This window comes from Brienomyrus brachyistius, chromosome 5 (assembly GCF_023856365.1).
Source record: "Brienomyrus brachyistius isolate T26 chromosome 5, BBRACH_0.4, whole genome shotgun sequence".
Taxonomy (NCBI): domain Eukaryota; kingdom Metazoa; phylum Chordata; class Actinopteri; order Osteoglossiformes; family Mormyridae; genus Brienomyrus; species Brienomyrus brachyistius.
In genome coordinates, this window is record NC_064537.1 from 16,617,315 (window position 1) to 16,624,697 (window position 7,383).

Here is a 7,383-nt window from a genome sequence, read left to right on the forward strand (position 1 = left end):
AGCTATAGCAGCAGAAATCTCATAAACAGCCCACGCATGAACATTACTTTTATAATGCCTCGTGATTAAAAAGACGGTACATAAAGGCTGTGTGTTTGGTTCTGAATGGATGGGGCTGCCCTTCTCTGTGGCTCTGTGGTCCTAGCTGACCTCGAAGTGGCTTTCTGGAACTTCAGATAAGGTCTCTGGGGGCATCCAATGCCAGGTACCCAAAATGTCACATTCAATAACAGCTAGGAAAAACAGAAGCCATCACTGCGCTTCTGACGTTCTGAATCTATACTCTCACATTGTTACCAGCACCACCACTCCCCTACACTGCTTACGTTGTGCACATTCATATTTAAAACGAGTCAGTTAGCTTGCTGCCCTTTCTTCATCTCGACTTGTCAAGCAAGACATGAAGCCTTCTATGCAGAATGTGTGGGCAGGAGTCTCAAAGTCATTGTACTTATGTTTTAATTGTGCAACACTTAATCATCTATCCGCATTCTGAATGCTTATTCGGTACAAGGTAACAGAGAAGCTGGAGCCAAATGGAGGAAGCTCAGGGCACGGGAGCCAATCGCAGGAAGCTCAGGGCACGGGAGCCAATCGCAGGAAGCTCAGGGCACGGGAGCCAATCGCAGGAAGCTCAGGGCACACCACACAACCTTGGATGGGCTGCAAAAAACAGGAAATTTCACTACACCAGTTCAAGTTTATGTTTTTGGACTGTGGACAGAAAACTTGTACAACACAAGTAGGACACACAAACTCTAAACACACATAGCAGGGGTAGTGTTTAAATCCTCAGTCCTGGGGGGTGAAGCTGTAGCACTCACTACTCATTGCTCCCGCCCCCACCAGAGTGCATCTAAATATATCTAAAATTCATCCATCCATCCATTTTCCAAACCGTTTATCCTACTGGGTCGCGGGGGGTCCGGAGCCTATCCCGGAAGCAATGGGCACAAGGCAGGGAACAACCCAGGATGGGTGGCCAGCCCATTGCAGGGTACACTCACACACCATTCACTCACACATGCACACCTACGGGCAATTTAGCAACTCCAATTAGCCTCAGCATGTTTTTGGACTGTGGGGGGAAACCGGAGTACCTGGAGGAAACCCCACGACGACGTGGGGAGAACATGCAAACTCCACACACATGTAACCCAGGCGGAGACTTGAACGTGGGTCCCAGAGCTGTGAGGCAACAGTGCTAACCACTGCACCACCATGCCGCCATCTAAAATTCATTTGTTGTACAAAGTGCAATTTGCATTAAGCTGTTGTATATGGTTACAGATATCAAAGCTGAATTTTAGGCAGTAGTGTATTTTTCCAAGTATGTGTATATGATTGGCTGCCTATTATATCTGTTCAGGGTCATTTTTTACTATAATCTTAGAACAGGGAGTAGAACCATTGTCTGATTGGGATTTTAAATGGCTCAGATGCAGTGCAATAAACAGGACTATATATTGATCTCATCACATGAACTCTCACCACATCATTTCAATTTGACCTTTTTTTTGTTTCAAAGGGTGTAGGTCAAACTTGTGCCTAAAACTCCCTTCCCCAAGTGCTCAGTCCTGCCCCAAATCAGACCAAACCAGAACTGTAATACCTTTGTACCGGTCTTCAGGAGCAACTGGGAAAATTGGTTCTAACAGAGCGGCAACAATCAGACCCAGAGATTAGGAAAATGATAAGTCAGCTGTCAAACAGGCAATCAAAATGCTTATTTTACACTGAACAAAAACATCAGTGGACTTGCTGGTGCACCAGAATCGCTGCTTCTGGACTGGAAGACGCTTATCTTACATAGTCGTCAGCCTGGAATGTGCCACTTCTACAAAGCTGAAGTGAAGCCTGCTAATATTAAACCGATATTGCGGTGCACTAGCTCAGCTGACTGCAGCATTAAACATAGTAAGGTTTAGAGGGGAGCTTGCAGCCTGAGTGACGCTTTGCTCCTAGATCCTCTATAAAGCCAACATAACTCTGGCAACCCACTGCCAAGCATTGTCAATCTGCCCCCTCAGTACACCTACTGCACTGGCAGCCTTTATGCCTCACGCTGCTCTCAGATATTCTTCTGGAAATATGAGAGGAAATAAGATTGTGGGGGGGGGGGGTCCAGTTTTTCTGAGTGGCACCGGCTCATCTCTCGCATTTATAAGCCGACATTCATATCAAACCGTATTATTTTGTATTGCTTGTCTCTCATATCACTGACTACTTTATTCCCCTGAAAGCCTGACTGTGTCCACTTTCATTTTCAAGCGATGATGCCAATACTGACGGTGCTGATGGTTTAGAGCGGATCAGGCTCAGTCTATGTAGGTTTTAATTATTTTCCATAATAGTCAATCTGTATGGTGATGAATGAAGCAGTAGCAGTGGTGGGAAGCAGTGTGAGGACTAGGCCCTGTGTATTTTTTATTCCTGGCTATGATTGGCCCAGCCATAGCGACCATATAAGGGAATCTACTCTGTCAGATTGAAGAGGATGCTGTATTGTGGATGAGCAAGATAGCAGAGTAATCTCCTGCCAAAACGTGGAGCTCGCCTACCCGACCCAAGCTAGTGGTAATCAACACCCAAACCTACGGACATCTCCACACTCTCTTTATGAGCCAAGCTAAATGTGAACGGACAAGCTGGAGGGTAGAGATACACATTTAGCTATTTTTGTAAAAGCTCAAAATGGGAAAAGCATCTCTAAATGCCAAATCTGACACTGTCATTCCTCCAGAAGCTGAAGACTAATATCCAATTATTCTGAACATGGATCCCTCTTTTAAGTGTGTGTAATTTTTTTTTAGGATTATTTCTTATTTTTCTGCAAGCGGTTTGAAAGGTCAAAGCTTTTTGACACTTCAGTCTCACTGATAAGGTGCACGGTGAGAAAGTGTCGATTTGTTATGAATCTCACACACACATCGCATGGCAACAGTGGCAGCATAGCAACCAGTTGCTAGGGAGAAGGAAAAGAAAGGCCCCCATAGAGCCGACATGCTTATTTGGCAAGTGAGCAGCAAAGAGGAAGGAATTCCCCGGTGACTAGTACCACTGCCTGGTTTCCATAGTGACCATATGGAGGTGAGGGAACGGAAAATGTTGGGGCGCTGGTTTCACCATGTGCTTCTTCCCAAGGTGAGATGTCAATGGACTCAACTTCAGAAAACAGAGCTGATGCTCACCCAGTGCATTAATGCAAATATAGGCACGACAACCAACCCACTCTTATGTATATATGTGGAGTTGCCCTGCTACCATTTCATATTCTGGACTAGCATTGCAGGGAATAGGCACTTCTCCTAAAGACAGACACAGCTGCAAAGTAAACATCCACCCAAAGGCACCAACAAGCGAGTATCTGCATAGTAACTGCCGGCACTCTGTCCTGACCTCTAATGCTCACGGTGGAGTCTTAAAGATTGTATGTGTCCATGTGAGAATCGCGTTCATTTTGCTTGGGAAAACGAAAATGAATGATTTCAAGACTATCGCGGAATTGCATTGAGAGTCAGGGGCATCATAAAGTGTAGGAAAGTTAGGACAATTCCATGGCCCCTGAGTGACTGCAGCTCTAAAAAATTTGGAACATAATCTGACTGATCTGGGCTGGGGGCCCAACATAATATGCTTTCATGGGGCCCAAAATCTTTAATGGCGCCCCCTGTTCAGAGTTCTGATATTTGTATTATGTAGGTATTTTTTTTAACTGTGATAATATACGTAAAAATTGTGATTTAAATGCAGAGTGTGGAACTTTAGCATGAAGAAAATATGCTTGTGTGAGTTTCACTGCATTACTGGAAGGTTCTTTTTTGTCCAATTTAGCAACTGTTACATCAGATATGAAATAATTATAAACACATGTAAACAGGCAACACGCCTCAATATTAAAAGTGAAAAAAGAAATCTTTTTATTGTATACTTAATCTGATCATATCAGCAGACCTTTGCCTTTCTCAACTGAGGAACACTGGTCAACTGATGGATTCAGGCTTTTCAGAAGTCTTACAAAACATCTGGGTTTAGGAGAAAAAGATTTTTTATGTAAAACACTCAAACAAGCGATATGTCTGACATCAACATTTGTTAACATACACATTGCACCTTGCTCAGTCCTGTACGTGGCCGATGGTCAAAATGTATACCTTCAGTTACAATTAATGGTGCTCCTCCATCCCACTTCGCGATAAGGCAGCGCAGGAACAGGTGAGGGAAAAGTATCGCTGAATGTATCCAGTTCACAGTCTTGCTCTTCATTAAGATAAGACCTCCAATGCACACCCATATACATTTGCTCTCCAGAGTTTGATGAAGCCAGTAGACGCTTAATCATCCGGCAAGCCAAGGACAAGGAAGGTCCTGCATCTCAGTATAAGATTTTCCTGTAACACATTTGATTTATTTTTCTAGTTTGTAACTACTCCCTAGCTGGGGAAAAAATACATTGGATTTGTGATATTTTACTGTGCAGAAGTCTCAGCTGTAAATGGCGAGAAATGTCAAATGTCAACACTAATGATTGAAGTTCATAGCAGGCAATAAAAAACGCTGTTAGTTTATAGAGACCATGGCTTATGAAATATAGAATTCTAAAAAGGTATTACTTTTCTTGATAGGTAATTTCATTAGCTTCATTTTGAAATATTATAGCAAAAATATTTACCACATAAAATAATAGGATTTCTTTTGACCCTGGCCAGGATAAGCATTTAGAAGATGGGCAATTTCGATTTATGATGAATAATATTTTAGTATTTCAGATCTAATTAATTACTGAATACTCTATAATGGTAAATATTCTTGATAATTATCTGTGCCCAATAGACACCGCATTTAAAGGAAATTTCCTAAGCATAGAACATTCACTATACAATATCTGGGTTGTAATATGACGATTTGTAGGTTATTTTTTATGTTCCTACAGGAAGAACAAAAACAGAGAAATGTTGTGTCATATCTCTGGAGTTGCAGTTTGCAGTCCCGCCCCCGCTCTGCACGTGCTCAGTACATGTTGCCATGGGTTTCCTCCAGTATCAATCAGAGGATCCCACTCCCAGTTTATCAATATACAGTTCCAGCATCCATCAACAGCCCAAGTCAGAAGAAAAAAATCCTAGAAACTAAAATATATAGCTATTTGTTTTTTATGAATATACTATTCGATTTAGTTGAATTGTGACTGTTCTCTAACTGTAACCTGCTTACAAATTGTATTGAATAGTGTAACTAAATTTTTTTTGTTCAATACACAGACATGAGTGGCTCAGTGGGCAGCACTTTTCCTTCACAGCTCCAGGTTTGAATACTGCGTGGAGCCTGCATGTTCTCTGTGTCCATATGGGGTTGTGCTGGGTACTTTGATTTCCTCCTTCAAAAAAAAAAAAAACATGCAATTAGGCCAGTGTTTCTCAAACCAGTCCTCAGAGACCCCCAGAGAGACCACATTTTTGCTCCCTCCCAGTTCCCAGCCCACCTGTACTGAGTACTCGGTGCTCTTGACTGTTTGGTTCACATGTGCTAAGAAATGGGAGAAAACAAAAGTGTGGTCTGTGTGGGGGTGTCCCCGAGGGCTGGGTTGAGAAACACTGGCTAGCTATTTGGAATCTCGGAATTGCCTGTAGTATGTGAGAGTGTGTCCAGCACTGGATGAGTGTTTACAGAAAATTAACAGATAAACAAAAACGTGTCTAGAATTTTATTGCTAAATGCTAATCACTCACTTTCAATAGAAGTAACGCAAACAAAGAGCATGAGCACTGTGTAACGCTAGTGCTTCTTAAAGATGTCCACTTAATACTGCCGAACAACAGGAAGTATTTAAAATTGGGGAAGGGTCTGAATGGTTTGCAGTAGGGCAAACACAGAGGATGAGCCTTTTCATTCATTTGAAACCACTTGCTGAAGATATAAAACAGTGGTAGTTTTCTCTCAACCCTGGCAGAGCACATCACACCAGTTTAGTTTTCCATTTCCCCTATATTCCTAAAACCAAAGCAACATTCCTTTGTGTTCTTTGCTCTTCCTCAATTTGTTGTGCTCAACATCCTAATAAAGTCCTTGTCCCATCCTACCGTTTTTGTGTCACTTAGATTAGTTTGCTGTCCAGCCCCATGACAATAATATGCAGAGCTGAGCAGCAGACAGCCGTATGACTGCAGCATGCACACAGGAGGTTGGAAAAAGGTTAGACATGAAATATCTGCTATTCTACAATAATACTTCAAAGGCTCTTGATTACAAGGCCAAAGGTGTTCTGGAGAGATACTGCTGAATTTATCCAGGACCACGCTCAGCTCTTTTCATAACAGAATCTTTTTCAACACTGATCTCAGATGCTCGCAGCTGCCAGTCCAACCTGGCAGGAAATACTGCCGTACATTGTTAATCTGTACCAAACTTGTGCTTATTCCAGCTGGGTGCTTGAATAGAAGAAGCCTGGGCTGAGGTGAGTGCACCAGGCAGATCACTGCTGCTAAGATGGAGAACTGACTTTCGAGGCATGACAAGATTCCAGGAGTTCAGATCGGGACCTGAGCTGCTTGCAAATTCCGCTGACTAAACCAGGCTTAGTGGTGTGTCATCCTTCTTTTGAAGCGTCCTGTCAAGTACTCCACGAGGATCTGGGCTTTCGAAATCCCTGCATCTCACCAGACTCTGGCCCCTCCCTCTTCTTTGTCAGATGTAGCAAACACAGCTGCTGCGGTTCGAGTCTTAACATCGCAAATGAACACCAGCGACGTTTAACGATCCACCTTTTCTCCCGAAAGCTGCCGTATTCTGTGCATGTATTACGAGAAAGTTCTTGAAGACGTACTAACGTCTTAAAAGTACTTGTTTGAAGTAACCCGGCTTCGCGGTTCATTGACGGCCCAGTGGGCGACGCTTCATTCGAGCCCAGTAGAGCTGCAGACACAAGCTGAGGTGATGGTGCTGTTGTTGCCACAGCTTCAAGTAACAGACATGAGTAGGAGAGGGCTGGGGTAGGGGCGCGGCAGGAAATACACTGAAGACAAGTACACACTCCTCCATCCGCTCGGAAACAGGAGGGGACGAAAAATACACTGGCAATAGCACAAAGAGATAGAGGGTTGATCCTATAGAATAGACTCAGTAAACAGAGCAATTTGAGTGCATTATTTGTAGGGTTTAGGCTGGGCGAGCCCAACCTGTTCCTGTGTGTAGATAGTTAAGCTCCTTTTTCATATTTTGTCCCACTCATGCTTATATCCAGTGTAAACATTCACCATTTGCCTGCTGGCAGTACACCTCCCATTCATTCGTATCCTCTTTTCCCAAATCTATGGTCCTATAACCTTGGACACCTCTGTGTATCTAAATAGTTCCAGAACATGACAAATTAAATTTCAGCTTTCT